The following is a 23,595-nucleotide window of genomic DNA, read 5'->3' on the forward strand; positions in this document are numbered from 1 at the left end:
ATTGTAGTGGTTTTTGAATAGACAGTGGATCAATGAACAAGTGATGGATGCCTTTCTGTGCTTCCTTTGGCCAGTCTCGGAGGTCCGTAGCTGTCTGACTGAATGGCTGCTTAGTTGGGTGTCTGAGCAGACTGGGCTGAATGCACTGTTCCCTTCCTCCCCAGTTCTGGCCTGTCTGGTCTGACAGAGGTCTGCAGGAGGAGAGGAGACCAAAGATTTCTCCATCCCTTCCTTAGCAGAGAGGGCAGGGCTGCGTTTGAGTGTGGGCTTAGCTTGCCTAGGGCAGGTTTGTCAGTGATGTTTCTCTTTAATGTGCTGCAGAAGAAAGATGAGAGATGGCTGATCAGGCACAAAAGCTGTGGGGACTGCACACGCCAGATCCGCCCCGCAACCCTCCTCTGTGCTGGGGCTCCCGCACATGCTGCTCAGGAAGCGGGAGGCAGCACATATCCAACGTTGACTTTGAAATGTTAATTTCTAGACTCCAACCTTTCACGCCTTCCTCTCTGTGTGTGACAGGCTGAGGGTGTAAGGAGGGAAGATAGGCAGAGTTAAGAGAAGAGATGCAGAGAGTGGCAGGGGCCCACAGCTTCTCCCTGGAAAGGGTCCCTGCCAGGATGTTTCCAGAACTTTCTTCAGATCTGGGCCCCGAGTGGGAAGGCAGTTCTCCTCCCCCAGCATCTCAGAGGCAGGCCTTCTGTCCTGCTTTTTTCCTTTAAGTTCCTCTTGTGAAAGTAGCTGTGGCTGCAGATGACCTCAGGGTACCCACTGCTCATTATTGATAGTAATCCAGCGTTACCATTACGAGAAGTGACAGAACCCATTACCTTTATTGAGACTTACTGTGGGCCAGGTACTGTGCTATATTCTTTAGAAACATCCTCTCATTTAGTCCTTGGAGTGACCCTGTGAGGTTGTCATTAAAAAAGTTTTTTTTAATGTTTATTCATTTTTGAGAGAGAGAGAGAGACAGAGAGAATGTGAGTGGGGGAGGGGCAGCAGAGAGAGAGGGAGACACAGACTCCAAAGCAGGCTCCAGGCTCTGAGCTGTCAGCACAGAGCCCGACGCGGGGCTCGAACCCACGAACTGGGAGATCATGACCTGAGCTGAGGTTGGACACTTAACTGACTGAGCCACCCAGGTGCCCTGAGGTTATCATTTTTAACTCGGGTTTAAAGGTGAGGAAACTGAGGCTCAGAGAAGTAAAGGCACCTGTTCGTGTCACTGCTCCCTGACCCTGGACCCACACTGGAAACACGACCACTGAGCCCCAAATGTGGCTCTTAGTTGTGACCTGTGTCCCTTGCTCCATTTCTGACCATTCCTGTTGGCCCTGAAGAGTCGTCATTCTGTGCTGCTACTGGGGAAGTGGAATTGGCTGCGTGCTGGGGACACAGATGGGGGTGACAACCAGCCTGTGTCCCCGAGGAGCTCTCCATTCCATGGAAGAAAAGGGCAAGTTAAAGATACAAAAGCTCACATTTATTGCACGAGCCGGGCGCTGATCAGTCATCTCTCATTTTCCTTCTGTGGCTCTTTAAAGAGAAACATCAGTGAAATCCATGAATGATTTCTTTCATCTGTCAATGTCATTCTCCCCCATTTTACAGATGATGAGAGTGAGGTACAAGGAGGCCAAGTGACTTAGTTTAAATGACAAAAGTGGCAGAGCTGCAGTGTAAACCCAGGTAGCCGAGGAGAGGGAGCCTACCCCCTACTCCTATTTCCTCTGCTTATCTTCCAGAAAGTGCTTCATGCAGGGGCCTAGCAGGTGCTCATGTAGCCCTAGGGGAGGGCACAGCCTCTGTTTGTGGAGAGGGGTTGGGTAGAGAGAGGAGAAGGATGGAAGTCACAGAGGACTTCCCAAAGGAGGCATCTCCTGGACAGAGGGGGGAGGAGGGCAGTGCTCGAGACAGGAACGACCCAGGCACAACTGTGCCTCATTTAGGATTCCTGCTTTCTCCCAGACTCGTGCCCCACCCTTTGATTTCTCTTCAAGCAGCGGCCTCTGTCTCTGCCCTCATGTCAGAGGGTGGAATGTGGGTGGGGTGCTCGAGGCCCCCTCTGCCGTGGGTGGGGGTCTCCCCGCCCCAGCACGGCTCCGGCTTTATCCTGAGTGCCGGCCCCACCGGTGGGCTCCCCCTCCTCCACCAGCTCATGCCCCTCTTAGCTGGGATGGCAGCATGGCGGATAGGCAGGGGCCTCCAGCTGTTGGGGGGGAGGGGCTGCCAGCAGGGTGGGGGTGCCAAGCTTGCCCAGCCAGACCTTGGAGGAGGGCACTAGTGTGCTTCCTTCTTTTCCCTTTGTTTTCTTTAGGATTTCCTGTGGTTCTCGATTATTCCTCTTCAGGCAGTGAAGAGCTGCGTCCTAGAGAACGGGAACTGGCCCATGACCAAATGGGCTCGGATGTCAAGGGCAATCAGCAGACCTCTGGGGGCTTGTGTGGTATAGTTAGGTGTGAGGTACCCAGCAACAAGGGAGACCCAGGGACCAGAGGTGGCATCCTTGGCAGGCTGCCCTGCCCTCCCTGGGGAAAGACAGCCGCATCCTTTTAATAAAGGAGGCTGAGTCTTCACAGACCAAGAATAGAGTTAAAATAATGCCACGGCTTCACGTCTTATAACACATTGCTGTCTTGCTGTTGTTGTGACACATTGCCAGTGGCATGTCATCCTCCCTCACGGTGGCGGCGGTGTGAGCCGATAGTGCCGTAGGCGCATCTCCAGGAGCGGTGGGGTCCTTTCTCCCTGATATAACATGCTTTGTCTTTCGTTTCTGACACCTTCCTGATGGTGTTTACCGCACTGTGACTTTCCTGGCTTGGGCCTGTACCCTTGGCAATCACCTCGGAGGACTGTGGGGGCTCCCTCTTGTACAACGGAAGGGTGAGAATCGCTGCTGTTCAGAAAGTTTAGATGAGTGCGCATGTTTGCCGGCTGGTTTCTGCAGCCCTGTGAGGCGTTCATCTCCCAAAGAACATCATGCCCAGTAGTGCCTCACAAAGATGTTTCCCTGGAAGCCCTCCTCTAGCTCAGTAATCAAAAGGTGAACTCCCCTGGGCCCACTGCCCTCTAAGGGTGTGCTCCAGAGCTCTGGCCTGGGGCTCTGGCCTGTTTGCCCAGGGTGGAGTGGACAGCAGGAAGATCACAGCCTTGGAGGTGCCCCTTGGGCATGGTTTTGCTGCTAGTGAATTGGCTGAGCTGGGACAGTTACAAAACCTCCTTAACCTTAGCTTCCTTATCTACAAATAAAATAAGGTGGGGTGTGGGGCACAGGAGAAAGCCTACCTTACAGGGTTATTGTGAATATTAAATGCAATAATCTTTGCACTGTGTCCAGCAATACTCAGTACCCATTAACTTTCTTCCCTCCTTTGGAATCAGGCAGACCTGAGTTTAAATTAGATGAGGCCTGATCAAGGGCTCAGATGATGTTACCAGGGTGTTTCATTCATCAGGTGATGATTTATTCATTCATTCATTTATTCAATCACCAATCTATCCATCCACCCATCCATCCATCCTTCCTTCCATCCATCCATCCAGTCTTTTTGTCTCTGTCCCTCCCTCCTCTAAAGTCTTCCACGCTGGCTCCATTCTCAGTACTTTCTCCATTCATGCTCTGAGGGGGCTGCAGAAACTCCAGCCTTTAGCTCCAAGTCCACAGGAAAGAGTGTTAGCCTCTGTCCCCAGAGTCTCATATCATTATATCGGTTTTAATGAATTCTGTGGCCATCTTGAACCAGCCACTATGGCCAGATGATGGGGCCTGGAGTTGGGAGTGGATTCCTATCTACCTGACCATGAGAGCAGAGCTGGGGAGGGATGGATCCCAAGACAAAAAAATTGGGGTTATGACTATGAAGTAGAGTGTGCAGTTGCTGCAGATAAAAACAAAGAGAACAAAACCCACTGGATGTCCATTATAGGTGCCATTTATGAGACCCAGGATCCAGCTAATTGTCCTTTGGTAGAGGCCTTTTGACCAGATTCTCGGTACCAGTTGCTTCTCTGGCTTGTTGCTTTGTCTCTTGTGTTCTTGGCCCTGGGCAGGGGCTAACCTGGTGAAATGGCTTGAGAGAGAGAGAAGCCAGAGCCTCCCCGAGAGACCTGGGTAACTACAGTTCGTGAGTCCTGCCCCCATTTTCACCTTGAGCTCCTTAATTCAGACCCTCTGGAGGCTGCTCTGTGATCCAGTGATTTATCTGCATCTGGTTAAGCAGTCACCTAGAGGATTCTGACCCCTGTCTGATCTGGCATATCGTCTGTCTGCTTCAGAAAACCATGCGGGAGTTCAGAGCTCTTTAATATGTCTTCTGTAAAGACAGGTGGTGAGTTATGTTTCCCACCCTCATTACTCCATGGTCATCGGAGGCTCCTATGATATAGCTGAAGTGCTCCCCACCGCTGACTTTGTGAGGATGGCCTCAGTTCCTTTTCATCTGGCTCTTGCCTTGTGGGTGCTTCAGAACTTCCTCGATGTGTGAGGGGTGTCCTTTCTCTAGACACAAGTGCTTGAACATGGCCACACAGCTATGCTAGGTGCGCGTGTGCGGGGTGTGTGTGCATGCGTGTGTGTGTGTATATGTGCGTGTGCATGTATGGTGTTGAGCATGGATTTTGAACTCCCCCTCTTTTATTGTGGCTGGTTTGTGTGTGTGTGTGAAATACCTCTATCTGTGCTCGCAGAGGCGCCAAAGCCTTTGGGCTTAACTGGTGATCAGAACAGTTCTGATCTGATCTGAGCAGTTGCTAGATTTATTTTTGTCCGTTGAGTTTTTATACTTTAAGGAAGAGGACGTTTTTTACCCCATCTGACCTTTTTTATTTATAATTAGCTGGCCTCTTGGAGAGCCTGGGAGAGCAGGTACCCCTTCACTGCTCAGCTGAGTCTTGGCTAGGTCTTTATCAAGTGGGTGGGGGTAAACAGAGGCTGTGCATTTATTGTGTTATCCCGTGGATAGTCATAATGGTTTTGTTCAGTGCTTTGGCTGAGCCCTGTGGAGGAGTTGGCAGGTAGCTTCTTCATGGGTGGCAGCAGGGGCTGCGGGTGGGCTTCCATGGGGGAACATGCCCAGCACCAAGGATAAGAAGGTCTGTGAGTGGCACAGCTTAGCTAATAGTACAGTCATGACTCCTATCTGCTGATGCATGAGGGAAGCCTTAATGAAGGAGGTAGCCTTTGAGATGGATGTGACCTTGGGTAGGATGTTAGGAGGTTCCTTTCAGGAGGAAAGGAATTGTACAGGAAAGCAAAGAAGAGAGGAAGTGTGCAGATCCAGGGAGAGCGAGTCTGTAGCTGGGCATGTTCTGGGCTGGTAGCTGGAAGTGTGCATTGGGCCTTATCATAGAGGGGCTTGAATCCCAGATGGAAGGACCTGGGACACCTCTGTAGGTAGAGAGGGGTTACTGAAGGGCTTTGAGTGGTGTGTGTATTTGCTTATGTGGGGTGAGTAAATGGAAATTTAGGGGGTAAAGTATAACAATAGCTAATATTAATTGAAATTGTACCCTGCGCAGGCACTGTTCTTAGCGACTTAAGGGTATCATCTTATGAATCAAAGTTGCTCCTCTATTCAGCCGACGATGAAGCCTCTGATGGCTTCCTGCTTCCTTCCATCTGATATCCAAAATCCTTAACACCCCTCTTCTTAATCCGGACTTCCTGACAATCCCAGCTTTTCCCAGAACACTATGCATACTCTTGCCTCAGGACATTTACATTGGCTGTTGCCTCTGCCTAGAACACAATTACAGATACCCACTTGTCTTGCTCTCTCCCTTCTTTCAGCAGCAAGGAATGGTCCAAGCTATCTGCATGACCTGCACCACGCCCCCCCTCTTGTTTGTTCGTTGTAACTGGATGATAAATACTTAGGGGCTGTGCAAGGTTTTTTTCGGTTTTGTTTTTAACAACGTCTTTGTTAAAAGGAACTTTGTTCCTGGCGGGTTCATCAATCCATGGCGTTGCACTCTGAAGAAATCGCTGTCAAACTTGGTTTGGGATTTCCACTGTGTTCTGTTCAATTGGGCTAAAATGAACACTTAAGGAGAGAGAGAGAGAGAGAGAGAGAGAGAGAATGGCTGTTGTAAAAATTAAGCCGTTTGTGGGGAGAACTGGACGCATGTTAAAAGCGTCACCGAGGGCCCTAGGATGTGCTTAGGAAGGAGGCCGGTGGCACCATCCTTCTTGGTTGCATGGTGAGAGTTGCGTGGTAGCTGCTGCTGGTGAAAGAGCGCCGGGCTCGCCGCCAGCTGTAGCATCCGCCCCAGAGCAGCTCTGTCCGTGTCTGTTCTGCTGCTGGGAGACAGGAAGTGGGAGATGCCTATTTGCATCTTGGGGGAGGCTGTGCCCTACCTGGAGCAGCAGGAATGAGGAGGTGAAAGGGTGTCTCTGCGTTCTTCTCTCGGCTCCTGCACGGCCACCGCGGTCCCTCTTCTAAACTCCGGCGTGCGCGTGCGCCACGCTTGCACCAGCCCTTCTGGGCGCTTGTAGGAGAACCTGCTGCTGGTGGTTTTCCCACGCACTATGCCCAAACTGCTGTCCTGGGACTTGTACCCACGGCTCGCTGGCCCAGGTCTGCCCTCTTATGATATTTGGAGAAGCAGTCAGTCTCCCCACCCCCAGATGACAATCAGAGCAGTTACTACTCGAGCACCCATCAGGGACCAGGCCAGGGCCAGCTTTTCACACCTAGGCTCTCCTGGTATCTGTATGTCACAATGGAGACATGGAAACAAGTACTAGAGACCTTAGCTGACATGCAGCTGTCCAGGCTGGGGAATAACGAGTGGGCATGCAGAGCTGGGTCTGGGAGCCCAGGACCTGTGTCCCCCGGACACTGTGTAAAGGTTCCCCAACTCGGCGGCTGGCTGCATCATGACAGCGTGGGGGAGCACGCTATGTTTACCCTCCTTGGAAACTCAGAACCTTTCCAGCTGAGCTCTTGCCGAGCTGAGCCTCCCCCATCCTCCTGTCTGAGCGCAGAGGGATAGTGGCACCATGTCACACATGTTCTGTGATGGTTTCTGACGGTGTGCGGGGTGCTGGCTAGTCTCCAGGGCCATCACCTATGAATGTCCCCACGGTGCCTTAAACCAGTGCCTTCTAAGCTTGAAGATGCATCCGAGTCACCTGAGGGTCTTGTGTCAATGCAGATCTGGACCCAGCAGGTCCAGGAGGGGTCTTTCCAGCCAGCTCTGGGGTGATTGGTCCCTCCTGGTCTGCGGACCTCATGCTGAGAGGTAGGAGTTGAACCCACAGTAAATCAACAGTTGAACCCAATAGAATGGAGAGCACCTTGAGGGCAGGATGACAGCTGTGTCAGGTACAGTTAGTGTTTTCCAAGACCCTTGACATTCCCAAATTTAATGATAGTCCAGGCCAGTTCCGATGGTTATCAGACAGCAAGAAGTACTTGGTCTTATTGGATGTGACTCAGGCGTCCCAGATATGCAAAGTTGTATCCAACCCCAAAGCCAGGACTGTGCCGTCTGGGACTGGGGCACTGCTCAGCCACTTACGGTCAGTCCAGCCACCAGTCCAGCTGCTCCCCAAGGCCAGAAAGCACTGGTGGTATATCCCACATCACACAGCTGTAAGAGGAGAGCCCATCTAGACCCAAACTCGCTGACTGCAAAGCCCCTCTGATACCATAATGCTTCTCAGCAGCATAGCAGGCAGGGGTGTGGAAAGAGCACTAGCTATCCGGCTGGGTGACATTGGAGAAGTCACTTGACCTCTCTGGGCTTTTTACATTGGTTAGTAGAGAGTTGAACTAGGGCATGTTTAAATTCCCTTCTAGGTCTTATTCCTTTAAATGTGCACTCTCTGCTGGGGGTTCATTGGCTCCTCTGCATGGCAAGAGAAAGTTCCAGAAGGTGAGACAGAATTGCAGCCTTGTGCTTTCTGAGACCTATCCTGGGGTCAAGGGGAAGGCAGTGTTTTGGGTTGTCCCAGGAGGGGAGCTCCAACCAAACAGCGGGAGGATCTAAGCCTCCCTCCCTGTTACTTTCCCCAAGTGCTCCTCCTGTGTCCCAGCTGGGACCATCCCTGACCCCCTTCCATGTGAAGCTGGTCTCCTTGCAGGGGCTTCTGTGTGTCCCTTCGGTGTTTACCCTCCTGCCACAGCTCTGCATGGCTCTTGCAGCCCACCTAGGGCTGCTGGTGACATTACGGCCCCTGTTGCCAGCAGGATGGGATACAGCTTTGACAGACCATGCAGAGGTCTCTTCCCTTATTGTTTCCTGCTTCTGCAGGGTGGGTGGAGCGTGCTCATGGGGCCCAACCCAGCCTCTCTCTGTCTGGCCATCCCTGTATACTCGCAGAGCACCTGTCTTTTCTTCCCTCTGAACCAGTTTCTCCTCTGCGGCTTCCCTCCCCCCTCCCCCGCCCCCCCAGGAGGCCAGGGAGCCCTGGGGCTTTCAGGCCATTTGTGGTCATGGTTACTAAGTAAGGCTGAGGTGGTGGTGTGCCAAGGGGATGGCCGTGGGAGCCTCCTTCTAAGTGGGGAGCAGCATTTTATCAATGATATTCTTTAGGACTACTTGTACATGGAGTTACTGGAAATCAGGCCAACTTTCATCATCATCATCATCATCATCATCATTATTAAAATAAGTGTTTTATTATTATTTTAAGAATTTTATTCTTACTCTGCAGACAGTGCACCTCTTTTAGCTGCACTCAGGCCAGCTGATCACTCTGCCCTCCTCACACCCCACCAGGCTGCGGGCCCCTCACCCATTCCCTGCCTCCTGGCTTGGTGACTTGTGAAGGGACATATTCATGTCAAGCCTGTTTCTGAGGCTGAGTCTCTCTGTGTCACATCGATCCAAGAACCAGGTCGAAGAGTCCCCTGATGCTGAAACGCTCTTGGTACAAGTCGTGTGACATAATGTCACTTATTGTCAGTGGGAGAGATGCCTGGATTCAAATATTGTGTCTTGTGGGGCAATGGAAGTGAGAACATTCATTCTCTGGCCACACTCTAAGTACATATTGTCAGAGGAATTTAAATACAGATAAGACATTTAATTATTAAATGCCTTGTCCACATGAAGCTCAAATGGAACTTTCTAATTAGCTGTCAGCTCCGTCAGAGCCCTGCTTGGGGTGCCCCGGGCCGCTTCTCTCCTGATTTTCATGTATAAATTCCATTTCATGGCAACCAGCCGCTGCAGGTACACTGCCCGGGCGCTCCTGCTTCTTCCAGGCAGGAGGTTGCCAGAGTTTCCTTCTCCTTCTGGGACCGCCTTTTCCCCTTCGGGGTCAGAGCAGCTGTGCAAGAACCATCAAACCAGATTTGCTTCAAAAGGAAAAGCGTAAGGAAAGACTGGAAGCGGCCCCTCCCCGGATACCTCTCATCTGTATGCATGTGTGTGCAGAGTGAGGGCCAGGGCCTGGCAAGGGGCGCAGGTGGGAAGCCAGCAGCTGGTGGGAATGGGGGACAGACAGACAGACAGACACCTGACCAGATGTGCAGCAGGTCCAGCAGCGTGTGGCCTCTGCCCCGCGAGTGTCACGACCTTTGTGCCGTTTCTGCTTTTGGAGACTCTCAGGCAGCGTGGCCCCGTCCTGCTGTTGTGGGCGGCTGTGTGCGGCTGACTGCCTCCCGCCTCGGGCCGGGGCGCCCTGCCTCCGCTGTCAGTCCTTCCGTAGCCCCACGGGAGGGGCCAGGCCCGTCCTGGTTTGCCTGCTCAGGAAAGATGGCCCCGAGGGGCTAGGTGTCCTGTCCAGGGCCACGTGGCTGCAGAGCTCGTGCTCACAGCCGCGTTGATCTGCTGTCCGGGGCAGTTTCCCGGCTGGGGGACGCCAGGTCCTCCGGGTCAGGAGCCCCATCGGTAGTGCTGGAAGGACCAGTGTGGCTTTCCAAGGGGCCCCACGCCCTCCTGGCCCCACAGCCACCCTGTGAGGGCGCCTGAGGTCACCTTCTTGGACGTCACTGTGGTCTGTTTGCTCTTGTTTTTGAGGCCAGAGTGGTCCTCATCGCGCTGGCTTGGGCCCCCTTCCTCTTGCTGCTCTCAAGGGCCCCTGGCTCCAGGCCCCTTCCAGGCTGGCTTCTCCCGGGATGCTCCCGGCACACAGGCGTCTCAGCTCTGTCCCAGCACTAGGAGGGTGCGTCACCGTCTGCCTGTCCCAGTCCTTGCTTTCCCCTGGGACGCTTGCCTCACCTCTGGACACCCTCCCGGGCCTCTCCAGCCCGGGGCCTTTCTTCCATGTGACTTCCCTCCGTGGTCTGTTCCTTTGCGTGACCCTGTCTGTGGGCTGGGTGGCTGTTACATGCTTATCCAATCTGTTCAGGGTTTTCTCTCTCTCTCTCTCTCTCTCTCTCTCCGCCAGGGTCCTGTCCCTGTCAGGGTCCCCTCTCCCCTTCTCTCTCTCTGCCAGGGTCCTGTCTCTCCCACTCAGGGTCCTGTCTCTCCCACTCAGGGTCCTGTCTCTCTCTCTTAGGTTCCTGTCTCTCTCACTCAGGGTTCTCTCTCTCTCTCGCTGTCTCTCTCTCTCTCTCCTATCTTTCTCTCTGTCAGGGTCCTGTCTCTCTCTGTCAGGGTTCTCTCTCTGTCTCTCTCCTGGGTTCCTGTCTTTCTCACTCCGGGTTCATTCTCTCTCTCTCTGTCTCTCTCTCTTTCTCCCTGTTTCTCTCTCCTCTCTTCTCTCTCTCTGTCAGGGTTCTCTCTCTGTCTCTCTCTCGGTCCTGTCTCTGTCACTCATGGTCCTGTCTTTGTCAGGGTCTGTCTCTCTCTCTTAGGTTCCTATCTCTCTCAGGGTTCTCTCTCTCTCTCTCTGTCTCTCTCTCTCCATCTCTCCATCTCTCTCCTATCTCTCTCTGTCAGGGTTCTCTCTTTATCTCTCTTGGTCCTGTCTCTCTCACTCAGGGTCCTGTCTCTCTCTCTGTCTCATTCTCTTCTCCCCCTGTCTCTCTGGGTTCTTTGTCTCTCAGAGTCCTATGTCAGTCCAGGTCTGAGGAGGTAGAAGTGACGTCACAGTCACTACTTAGGTTCTGGAGCAGGGATATCAGAGTCAGAAACGCAGCCCCGCTTCCTAGCGGAGTGGCTCCCTGGCAGTTACCACCCTCTAAGCCTCATTCCCTGGCTCTGCACTGGGGAGGGCAATAGCCTTGGACAGTGGGGCTTTCGTGAAGGTGAAGTGAGCACAGTGAGAGTTCCAGAACTCTCTGCTCTCAGGATCACTGCTGTTTTCTCTGCGAGCTCCATGATGGCCGGGCCTGTGGCCCCATGGCCGTGTGTACCCCTCATGCTGCCTAGCCACGGTGTTTTATGCGGAAGGCCTTCCGAGAATACGGTTATTTGTTCCAACTATGATAGTTCAAGACGATTGGTTTTGCCAGACATTTGCTAGCTGCCAATGTGATCAGAATTTTGCAAATTGGACTATAAACTGGGCTTCCTGGTTCACTTGAAGTGGTGATATCAGAGAGGTAATGTAACAGAATTATCATGCTGGTGATTGTAGATGTGTGTGTGGTAGTGGAGGGCAGTGCTGCGAACAAGCCAAACACAACGTGCCACCTCTCTTCACAGGGAGTGGCAGAGAAGGATGAGGCCCGGGGCTGCCCATGGACAGTGTACGGCTGGGGAAGGCCTGCCTCGGATGCTGGGGACAGTGAGGGATTTCATGTTTTCCTGAGGTGCACTGGATTACAGACCAGACCATACAGCCAAGTGCTGTAAGACTGTAACGTAATCCTAATAATCTGAATGATCAGACTGGGGTGAGTCAGGGAAGACTTCCTGGGGGGGACTCCTTGAGACAGACAGGTTTTGTTGTTGTTTTTATAATTAAAATTTTTTTTTAATGTTCATTTATTTTTTAGAGAGAGAGAGACAGAGTGTGAGCAGGGGAGGGACAGAGAGAGAGAAAGGGAGACACAGAATCCGAAGCAGGCTTCAGGATCTGAGCTGTCAGCACAGAGCCTGACATGGGGCTTGAACCCATGAACGTGAGATCATGACCTGAGCTGAAGTCAGATGCTTAACCGACTGAGCCACCCAGGCTCCCCTGTTTGTTTTCAGACACCCACTGTCATACATTTTGGACTGTTTGCTTTTATATTCGTATCTGTATATTTTGCCCTCCACAGTGTCAGTTCCCCATGGTCAGCTGTGGTCCAGAAGCAGATGACCCTCCCAAGGTGTGGCCACAAGTCACTGGTAGCCTGACGCTACATCACAGTGCCTCTATGGTTCACCTCACTCCATCTTGTCACATAGGCATTTTATCATCTCACGTCATAAATGGTGGGTGTCCTTTCTGTGCCTTTAACAGCTCATTTCTCCTTCTAACAGAAGAATCGCTTAGATCCTAATTCTCACCTCTAAACCCCACCCTACCCCCACTCCCCTAATGAACTGACATGTTAGTGCATTGAGTCGGAAATGCTTTCTCTGTAAAAAGTATTGCCTCTGTGACCCAGGAGTAAATTATTTAGTGGTGAGTCAGACACATTGCTGTGAACCTTGCCCTGGCCGAGGAGACATAAAACACAAGCATGAATTTCTTCAGAGACAGCGGAGCATTGAGGCGTTCTCACGTCTCTCACGTCTCTTCTTTCTGAGGCTCGACAGTTCAGCTGCCTGAAGGATCAGATGTGGTTGTAGCATTTGATGTCTGAGGTGTAGGGTGAGGGCGGTGCCGGGGGAGAAGGCGGCGCTGGTGGAACCCGACTGCAGGCACCTACCTCTCTTCTCATTTCACCTTCCCCTGGTGACCCGATGGGCAGGGATGAGCCTCCCCTTTTAGAGAGGAGAAAATGGAGCTTTGGGTATTCTAGAAGGCAAGAGAGGAGCAAGCAAGCTGTAGGTTCAGCAGAGCGATGGTTGGGTGTACATCTGTCTGATGTCTAAATGGGGATAAAGCTGCCCAGGAGGGGCCCGTCCGTGGCTCTGATTAAATACACCACTAAATGGGATTTAATTTTTCTGCCTCTATGAGTCTTTTCACATCTGTGCATTTCTAAATCACACCCTGCGTCCTGATTGTTGACAGAGACAATGTGGTCACGAGACAGAAGGGGCTGGCCGCTCGGGCCTGGGCTGGTGGGGGGCAGGTGGGCTCTGCCGGGAGAAGGTGCTGGGGCAGCTCCGTGAGAGGCAGGAGTGTGGAGCTGCTGACATTTCGTTCCTGGCCCCTCCCGCTCTGTGAAGCCTTTTTAGCTTGGCTGCTGGAAGCTTGGAGCTGATAATGATGAGGGAGTGTAAATGTCAGCGGGATCCCAGCTTCAATCAGAGCTGTTAAAAATAAGCCTGGCAAGCCTCTGCCAGAGGTGAGCTCAGAGAGCGGAGGGGGGAGGGCCTGCGGAGTTGGGGGGACCCTGTCAGACAAGGGTGCTGGTGTGGGGGCTGGGGGAAGAGGAAAGGAGGACACCAAGGCTGGTTTCCTGGCCAAGTGGCAGGTGGGGGTAGGAAGCAGAGATGGATGTGGAGGAAACGCTTGTTTTCTTTTCTCAGCTGTTCTGTGACATCTCAAATTTTGTTTGGAAAGGGAAAGCAGAAGGCAGCTGGCTAGGTCCCTGGGCTCGACCCACAGCTGGCTGTTTTGTCTCCTGGGCTGAAATGGTAGCGGCAGGAGAGGGGCCAGCTGCCGGGCTCACTCAGTGAGGCTTGCTTCCTCCTCCTGGCTGCTGAGAATGAGGCCCAGGGCCAGTCTCGTCAGAAATGCAGACTTTCAGGCCCTCCCCGGGGTGTGAACGAGACCCCAGAGGACTTCTGTGCACGCTGCCGCTTGAGAAGCACTGCCTTAGAAATAGTCAGGACCCTCATTTTGTAGGTCTGGACGCTGAGGCCCAGAGGGTCAGAGGGACTTGTCCAAGGTCGCACAGTTAGCACAAGAAAGAAAGCCTCTGAATCAGGGTCTGGAGTGTTCTTCCCTGTGAGCTTTGTGCCAGCTTCACATCCATTATGGTGCCTGGCACGAATGTAGGTTCAACAAGTGCTGTTGTCATTTCTCTTCCCGCCACGGTGGGATGGCTTGTCTCTGCCCCGGGGACCAGTTTCAGGAACGGTTTGGCATTGATAGGTGAACTCCAGCTCTTCTCATTAACAATCTCTCTGGCACTGATTCAGCCCCACCCCTTCCGTCATCTGAGACATGCTCACTTCTCTCTCCACAGAGCAGAGTTGGTATGGGAAGGTGTGAAGGGCAGCAGGGGTGTGGAGGGTCTGGAGAGCCGCCAGCAGAAGGCCCTTCCCTGGGAAAGCTGTTTGGTCTGCAAGACTAGCATGAAGAAGTGGTGAGGTCAGCAGCTGGGCCCTGTCTGGAAAGCATAGATGCAGTTTAATTCGGTTTTTGTGGGTTTTGTTTTGTTTTTTAGTTTTGGAGGCTTTTTTGATAGTTGGGACAGGGCCAGAGAATTAAGGTTGAACTAATTTATTTATTGAGATCTATCATTGCTTTTATTAATTAAAATTGTTTTAATATTTATTTTGAGAGAGAACAAGAGAGTGTGAGCAGGGGAGGGGCAGAGAGAGAGAGGGAGACACAGAATCTGAAGCAGGCTCCAGGCTCTGAGCTGTCAGCACAGAGCCTGATGTGAGGCTCAAACTCACAAGTCAGATCATGACCCAAGCCGAAGTCAGATGCTTAACCAACTGAGCCACCCAGGCACCCCTGCTTTTCTTTATTTAAAATAATTCCATAAATTGTAAAAGTGCTTCCTTCCCTCCAAGAGTAAAAAAAATAGACCAATAAAATGATGTAAAGAAGCTTTCATTAAGTATAATAAAGTTCAGAGGTATCCATGTCTCCTTTCATTTGTCATAGATTGTTGCCATCCACAGATTGTTACTAGGCTGTGATTTCTAGTCAGGTGCCATGCCTGGTCTTTATCAGACCCATGGACAAGAGCTACAGTAACTTCTCATCTTAGTGATAGCTGTTACCTGCCCCACATAGCTGCATTTTCTTTATGAATGACATTTAACTAGGTGCTTGAATTTGACATTGCATCTTTTTTTTTAGGGTGGAAACATCTCCTGTCTTTTTAACCAGGGTGCACATGGCCTTGTGTAATCATCACTTAATAAGGCTGAGACATCCTTAGGAGTATAGCATTCAGCCAGTTTTGGAGCCATGCAGTTGATGCAGGTGTGATGGGACCAGACAGATATGCAGAGTCACCCTCTACAGTTGTGCAGGCTGTGCACTGTCCAAGGGCACCATTTTTTTTCTTTTTTTTTTAATTAAAAAAAAATTTTTTTTTACAAATAGTTTATTGTCAAGTTGGTTTCCATATAACACCCAGTGCTCATGCCCACAAGTGCCCTCCTCCATGCCTATCTCCCCCCTCCCCCCCAAAACCCATCAGTCAAGGGCGCCATTTCTAAGGGACACCATTTATATCACAGGGGTAGATTTATATACTTATTATAACAGTTCCCAAGTAAATGAAAGTGTTTTGAAGAAGGGGTACCATTCTCCAATTCCCACAAAGGTCCCCTATGGCTTGCCAGTGGTCCTGGAGGTTCTGGCTCCGAAGCTAGCTCTGAAACTTGCTGCCTACAATTTTCCCACAGATTAACATGCTTTTGGAGCTTCTGAAAGTTCTCATCTTTGCAGTCATCATCTTCTCTGGCACTTCCTCTCATTTTCACATCACTGTGCCCTTTCACGGTCAGGACTCTGCTTGTCCGCTGTGGTCAGGCCTGCAGAGCCTCCGTCCAGTGTTTCTGGAGATACAGTGCTGGGTTCTGCGTGGCTCTGCTGGTCTTCTCCCTAAAGATGATTGATTTCTGTGCCAGCTGGGAAGATTGGGTCTGGCTTTATATAACAAAAAACAAAACAAAAAAGTATTTAAAATATTTAAAAGGTGGCTTAAATGAAGTATAGGGGTTTTTCTCTCACATCAAAGTACAGCGGCTCCAGTGTCAGCTAGGAGTCAAAGTCCCACGATCCTTCGGTCTTTTGCTCTAACGTTCTTAAGCTTTGTCTTCCATCCTTAAGGTCACCTCATGGCTTGAGATGGCTCATGGAGCTACATTTATTTCCTATGGGTTCTAGGTCAGAAAAAGGAGGAAAGAGGGGAAGAAAGGATAAAGAGGAAACTCCACCAACCAAGACAGCCTGCTTTACAGATTTTCTAAAGGCTTTTTCATTTACAACTTCTGCTTACCTCTTCTTGGCCATGCCTACATGCAAGGGAAGTGGAAAATGTACTCTTTTATTGGGGCACACTGCTGGCCAGATAAAGTCACAGTTCCAATAGAAGGGAAAAGGGGAGAACGAATTTTGGCCTCTGCCACATCTAGCGGCTTCTCCCCTTTTCCTTCCCGTGACCTTCCCAGTGCCTCGTAAATGCTGTCCCACCAGAGCCTCACAGCACAGGTCATGTCTTCTGACGGCCACAGTGCCCTCTCCTCACCAAAGGAGAGGTTACTCTGGTTCCTCTCTCCCTGCTGTGGTTCTCGCCTCTGCCACTCTCCCCATGCGTCCAGGGAGGTGGGGTGGTGTGGTTAAGATCCGGACTAAGATAGACCTGAGCTAGGTTGTGGACTGGGCTCATCAGCTGGGTGACCTTGGGCAGGTCACTGAGCCTCTTTGAACCACACTTTCCGCATGTATGAAATGGAGCTGGCAATAGCACGCTGATGTGGGGGGGTTGCTGTGAGGAGTGAATGAGGGGTGAGGGTAGAGCTTATTAGCACAGAGCCTGGCACACAGGACAGGCTGGGTAAGTGCTCATTGCTATTAATCTTATTCTTATTTTGGGGTCTTGCCCTTGGCATGGCTCTTACCATCAGTCAGTGACATGTCTCATTCCTCCCGGACAATTCTCTTTCATCAGCATGTATTTATGGAGCATCTATGATGTACCAGGCTGTCTAGGTCCTGAGGTAATTGGCCAACAAAGCAGAGAAGAATCCCTACCCCAGGGAACTGACGTCTCCTTTTTAGGGGTGAGACCTTGTGGCCCTTGGCTGCTTTTATGCTACTGGAAGTGGCATCCATGTGAGTATATGTGTCCCTGGGCCTGAGCCTCTCACATGCAGTTTTATAGATCCTGAGTCTTTCAGGTACTTGATCAGGAAATGACCCACTTTTTAAAAAATGACTTTGGGATTGCTTTGTTCTCATAGTCACAAATGGGCCCATCTGGGCAGGCTGACCTATGCAACTGCTCGGGAGATTAATGTGTTTTCCTTCTCGGGCAGCTCATTTGCTTCTAATGAGCGCCCTTCTGCAGACAAGGCAGGATATGTAATCTTTTTGGAGTTGCATCCCTTTGAGAATCTGATGCACTGTGCACGTAAGACAAAATTTGCATACAGTTCCGGGAGACGCACAGACTTCGGGCAGCCCCTCTTTGGTCCTCTAGGGCCCCCACGGACTCTGGGTCAGAGCATCAGAGCCCTGCTTGACACTCTAAGGAGTGACTCTCTGCTGGAGATGCCTCGCCCCTCCAGCAAGCAGGTGAGATTCCGTTGTATGGCAGGCACTAAAGCTCCTTGTGAGTGGCCTTGATTGAGCAAAGACCTGAGCTAAATGTAAGAAGATGAGGCAGTAGTTAAAAGAGAAACAACTTTTCAGCTGCCGTTGCCCTTTGTCCTTTACCAGCGTGTGACGGTGTGCAAGGCTTCGAGTTCCCCTTGGTCTCAAGGTCCCCTCCTGTGACATAAAGAAGTTTGGTCAGGCCATTCCAAGGCCCCGTGTCAACTCAGATGACCTGTGAGACCTTCAGGGGCAGTTGGACTGGGGGGCTCTGGCACCGGGCTGAGGGGCATCCAGATCCTGCCCCTACCCCTGCTGGCTCTGTGCCCTTCAGCCAGTTCAATGGCTTCCCTCAGTCCCAGTCGTCCCATCTGCAAGATGAAGATAAACTACTGCCGAAGCATAACTGGAAAAAGTTAGAAATATGACTCTCACACAAATACAAAGTGATTGTGTGCCAAAGCTTTATTTAAGTTATTAATGAGGAAACCAGCAGGTTGGTAAAGTTGTCTCAAGGAGAGTTTGAGACTCTTGTAAGCAACAAAAGAGAACGCGGAAGTAAAATTACAAAGTTGGATGCAATGCTGGTTAATGTCCTACAGGGCAGTAACTCCACTTTGTGATCTTTGCTGCCAGGCAGTAGTAGTTTACTGCTCTACCACACAAAACTCTCCAAGTTCATGTGTAACTTCACAGAGGATAGGCCCTAACCGGTAGGAGTGAGATGAACAAAGGTTAAGTTCCCTGGGGGCTCCTGGCAGACTTCATGGAAAGACATTGGGAGAAGCTCCTTTCCAGGGAGAGGGTGGTAGAAATGATGCAGGGAACGTGTCTGAACAGGCCCACCCTGATTGGTTTTCTGATGCAGCTGCGAAGTTAGTGTTAAGTGAAGAAAGTATATATCAAAAGAAATCCGTGCTTTGAAGCATTTGGCTTTTGCAAGAGACAGATTCTGAGGTCTTAGGGATGGATCATAGAGTCTCATCAAACCAGAGTGCACTTTGGGGAGGACCAAAATTTGGTCAGGTAAATAAGTGTCTTCTCAGACTTAGGTAAATGACCTCAAATGCACCAGAGAGGGTTTTTTGCCCCCTGCACCACCTCTGACATTGAATGGCCCTCCTCCCAGCCCAGCAGGTTGTTTGCATCTGTGATGTGGGCAGGTGTGCCGAGACTAGAGCAGAGAAGAATTCTGTGTGCAGACCAGGGTCCCGGGCTTTGTCTCCCCTCGCCCAGCACCAGCAGATGGCCAGCCTCAGGCGGTAAGGGCAGGGGCTTTGGAGCCAGCCAGGCTCAGGGCCTAGCTGGACTCCAGGACAGGCTGGATGACTCTGGATTCCTGACTGAACCTCTTCTGTAGGTGGTGACAGTGAAAGTACCCAGCCATGGGAGATGTAAGCACTCCGTGAATGCTAGCTGCTGTGGGTCCTGTACTCCTTCCATCCTGCAGTGGCTGCGGAGCCTCAGCTTCCTTATCCTGAAAACCTGCCTCTCTGGTTATTAAGAGGGCTCAACGCTTGCTTTCACTACTCCCTGCTTCCCCCACATTCATAATGCAATCATCTCCCAGCAGCCAGCTCTCCTTGAAAATGCCAATCAGGTCCTGCGTCTCTCCTGCTTAACACCCTCTAACTCATGTAGAGTCCGCCTTGTGTCTTGGCCGTGCTCATAAAGCCCTTGTTGCTGGATCCCTGCCTCCATTCCTGGCTGTGTCTCCTCCCTTCCTCATGGCACGCTGGTCATGCGGGCCTCCTTGCTGTCCCCCGACACTTAACTCCTGCCTCTTTGTCTCTCCCTTGTTGCTTCCTCTGCCTGGAATGCTCTTCCCCAGGACTCCGCATGGCTCCTTGCTTCTCACCACTTGGCTTCCCCTTGGACAAACTGGCCAGCCCTCCCTGACTACCCTGGCCACTGAAGCCTCCTCCTTCCCAGTCACTCTTTAGGACGACGCCCTCTTCCAGTTCCTGTACGGCACCCATCCATCTTGGAAATCAGCTTGAAGGTTTTTGGTTATGCTGTTTAGTGTCTCTCTCTCTCCAACCCGAATGGAAAGCCAAACCCATGGAAGCATGGACCTCTTTGTCTTGGTTACTGCTCTGACAGAGCCCCCACCCCAGTGCCCAGCACTTACAAGGGCTGAATGACCCTTGTAGGAAGGATGATGATAACTAAGACACAAAGCATTTATCATGTGCCAGCAGGAACTGATCTGAACACTTTATGCGTATTTGCTCATTAAATGCTCACAACAGTCCGTGAGTTAGATATTATTTATTATTCCCATTCCATGGAGGAAGACAGTGAGGCACAGAAAGGTTAGGCAACAAGCTCAGGGTCACCCAGCTAGTAAGAAGCAGAGCCAAGATTCAAACCCAGACAGTCTGGCTCCAGAGTCTATATTCTTAACTTACATGCAAAGTATTTGTTGGGTTTGTGGTGTGCAAGAGAGAAAATGAACCATGCACCCAACACACCACCAGTCCCCAGTTTCTCCTACCCCTCCATGATGATAGCCTGTCCCCACTGGCTCTGTCCCCCAGCTTACTGCTAGCCTTCAGGGCCCTTCTCATGCAAAAGCCTTCCTTCTCCAGGCACAAGTGAGGACAGGGCTCCCCACGCCATGCACACACAGGGGATTTGATACTGCTGGGAAGAGGCCCCGGTAGCTGGAACTCCATTCCCACCTCTGCCCAGTGATTAGTCACACAGGATGTGTCCCCGAGGGCAGGTCTCCTGCAGGCTTCACACTCATCATCAGAGCCTGACACCTCCAGCCATGGGCAAATTATCCCCCAGCCACACAGCCTGCAAAAGAGAGAGGCCAGGGGATGTTAGAGCCCATCGCCCAGAGCAGAAAGCCCCCGCAGGCTCACATGCTGCTTCTTTTCATTTGCACCTCAGCTGGCTGTCCACGGTGACACTGACTTGCGTCTGGCTGCTGTGAAAAACCAGGTGTCTCCAGTCCCTGCCTCAGAGCCTCATCTTCAGTCAAGGGTCTTGGCTCCTCTGCCTGCCTCTCTTTGTCTTTTCCGCTCATTTAGCTTCTCTCTTCTTGATTCTCTTTTGCCCATTTCTCTTTATTGGTCTCTCGTCTCCATCTCTCTTTCTGTTTCTGAGCTCCTTGCTTTCCATGAGGTGGCTTTCCCACGTACCCTGAGTCTGGGGCTTGGGTGCTGCTCCCTTGGGATCTCAGCCCATGGCTTCTCTGCTTGTTCTCCCTCCACGGTACTTCCCAAGGGGGTGCCGCTGGGCTCAGAGCGTGTGGTCTGGAATTCTGGCTTCTGTTCAAGTCTGCGGTGCTCATCCGATAAATGAACTTGGTCTGGCCTCTACCCTCCCTTGGTCTCTGGACCCTCCCCATGGCAGCTTGTGAGTCTGAGGGTAGTGTATTTGTGTGCAGAGACATCTGCACACCAGAGTCACCACAAAGGTCTGATAGGTGTGGGACTTCTGATCCTGCCACCCATGGTGTTGGCCCCCAGCCTCTGCTCCTGACTTTTGAAAGTACCCTCTGACTCTCTCCCCTTTCTTTCTTTCTTTCTTTCTTTCTTTCTTTCTTTCTTTCTTTCTTTCTTTCTTTCTTTCTTTCTTTCTTCCTTCCTTCCTTCCTTCCTTCCTTCCTTCCTTCCTTTCTTTCTCCCTCCCTCCCACCCACCAAAAATGTCCTGGGACAGCCCACCATCTGTAGGAGACAGAAAAGAGCACATACACACAGGTAAACGTGCAAGTGTCTTTGCTTGACCGTCTGAATTTAGTAGTAAACTTTTACCCATGCTATAAATAGCTCTTTTCTTGGATAGTAAGTTTAGCTGAATAGAAAAGGCCTACTCTCCTTAAAGTATTTCCTTTACATTGTTCAGACTGATGAGATGTCACCATGATAAAGACTGAGTCAGGAATCTTCCTCTCTTAAAAATGCACATACTCTTGGGAATCAAGGCTATCAGTCATTCACCGTCTAGTGTGAACTACTTTCCTCAACACTTGATTAGCATCAGTAATCCTGGGGGATTGGAAATACTGAGAAAGAAAGGATTGGAGAAGCACATAGCACTGGAAGGGGAGGTACACTGAGTTAGGGAGGTTAAGACGAAGTGCCGGAGGGGCAGAGAGGACAGAAGAATAAGGATTTTCCATCCTGGCTACACATTGGAATGGGTAAAATGGGCATTAAAAAGTCCTGGTGCCCAGGTTCCACCAATGAAATCTGAAACTCTGGGGTGACGTCCAAGCATCAGTAGCTCTTTTTAAAGTTTATTTATTTTTGAGAGAGCAAATGCAACATAGAGAGAGTGAGTGCGTGTGCATGCACAAGTGGGGGAGGGGCAGAGAGAGGGGGACAGAGGATCTGAAGCAGGTTCTGCACTGACAGCACCCAGCCCAATGTGGGGCTCGAATTCATGACCTGCAAGATCATGACCTGAGTCAAAGTCAGGTGCTCAACAGACTGAGCCACCCAGGCACCCCCAAGCACCAGTAGTTTTTAAAGCTCCCCAGACTATTGTGCAGCCAAGTTTGAGTACTGCTGTTCTGTCTAGTGCTTCACAACTTAAATGGACACAAGTCACCTTATTCAATGCAGATTCTGATTCTGTAGGTCTGGATCAGGTCTGAGATTCTCCATTTCTACCAAAGCCAATACTGCACATCCCTGATCACACTGTGAGTAGTAAGGCTGTAGTTTTTACTACTTATTCTCCAGACTGGCTTTGTTCTCAGACAATGACAGATGAAAAATAGGAAACATTGCGTGCGCTGATCCACATGAGCCCTCCAGTACAGAGCTCTGGTAAACCTGAGCTGGAGCACAAGGCTAAGCTGGAGGCCTCGGGCTCTCCAAGCTGGAGTCGGATCTGGGGTGCCCCTGGCTTCTGGCTAGGTGCTCAGTACAGGAACTGAAAGCAGCAATCAGCAAGCTCAAGCGGGTAAATGGTACATTTGTGTGGCTGGCATTCCGTGGTGGCATGGCTGTGCCCACATGTGGTCCTGGTGCTGGCTGCTCTCCTCACATTGGCATGCCTTTCTCCAGGAGGCAGGCAGAGGACAGGTATATCCTTCCTTTTTTTTTTTTTAAATATTTTTAAAAATATTTTTATTTATTTCCAGGACAGAGAGAGAGAGAGACAGCGTGAGCAGGGGAGGGTCAGAGAGAGAGGGAGATACAGACTCTGAAATAGGCTCCAGGCTCTGAGCTGGCAGTCAGCACAGAGCCCGACGCAGGACTCGAACCCACGAACCGCGAGATCATGACCTAAGCGAAAGTCGGACGCTTAACCGACTAAGCCACCCAGGCGCCCCCAGGTATATCCTTCCTAACAGCTGTGTTGTTATGGTCAGGAGGCTGGAGACTCACAGACATGCAACGTGACAGGTGCAGGGATGGAAACAGCAGAGGGTTTGTGAGACATGGAGGAGAGGGTAGGTGGTGAGAGCGGAAACGGGCATCGTGAGAGGGAGTCTGCAGACGACATTCGGCTTTTCTTCCCAGGGCCCTTGGCCCTTCCCACCCAACACTGACACAAAGATAGTCTGGACCCAGTTCAGGGCCTTTTCTTTTTGCTGTAGAACAGGACCCTCAGAGGAATGACAGCTGTGTGGGTGGAGTTGGGGGCGGGGGGAGGCAGGAGTCACCTGTAGGAGCCTTATACCCTTATCCTTACAGTCCCTGAGAGGGACCTGTTTTTTAATATCAGAATGTCATAGATCCCTCCCAAATGCTGGTTTGACATTTTGAATAGCCCAAATGATCATCAAATGTTTATTGAATCCCACCTCTTTGTTAGGCATACAAAGAAACAGACACTGGCCTTGCCTCATAGAATGCATAATTTAATTCAGTAGATAAACATTAAATCATTAAATAATTGGACAACTATTTAATCGATTGATTAAAACTTAAGTGCTGTGGTGCCTGGGTGGCTCAGTTGGTTAAGCATCCAACTTCTGCTTAGGCCATGATTTCGTGGTTCATGAATTTGAGCTCCACGTCAGGCTCTGGTGCTGACAGTGTGGAGCCTGCATGGGATTCTCTCTCTCCCTTCTCTCTCTGCCATTCCCCTGCTTGCACTCTCTCTTTTTTTCCTTCTCTCTCTCTCTCAAAATAAATAAATAAACTTAAAAAAAAGCATGAGTACAGTTATGTGGTAGCT

The 23,595-nt window shown here is 51.0% G+C and overlaps 1 protein-coding gene and 1 long non-coding RNA gene across 2 annotated transcripts in view; one reads left to right on the top strand and one right to left on the bottom strand.

Moving 5' to 3' along the window:
- The window catches only part of SLIT1 (slit guidance ligand 1), a 175,169-nt gene that overhangs the window by 79,585 nt on the left and 71,989 nt on the right, over nt 1-23,595 (top strand). The gene's annotated exons all lie outside the window — the stretch shown is intronic.
- On the bottom strand, nt 3,920-6,647 carry LOC144245197 (uncharacterized). The gene is made up of 2 exons (XR_013339196.1): nt 6,359-6,647; nt 3,920-6,044 (listed from the first exon to the last, which is right to left on the bottom strand). It is a non-coding gene; the product is annotated as an uncharacterized LOC144245197 (long non-coding RNA).

The sequence above is a fragment of the Crocuta crocuta genome, unplaced genomic scaffold, assembly GCF_008692635.1.
Source record: "Crocuta crocuta isolate KB4526 unplaced genomic scaffold, BGI_CrCroc_1.0 scaffold170, whole genome shotgun sequence".
NCBI lineage: Eukaryota > Metazoa > Chordata > Mammalia > Carnivora > Hyaenidae > Crocuta > Crocuta crocuta.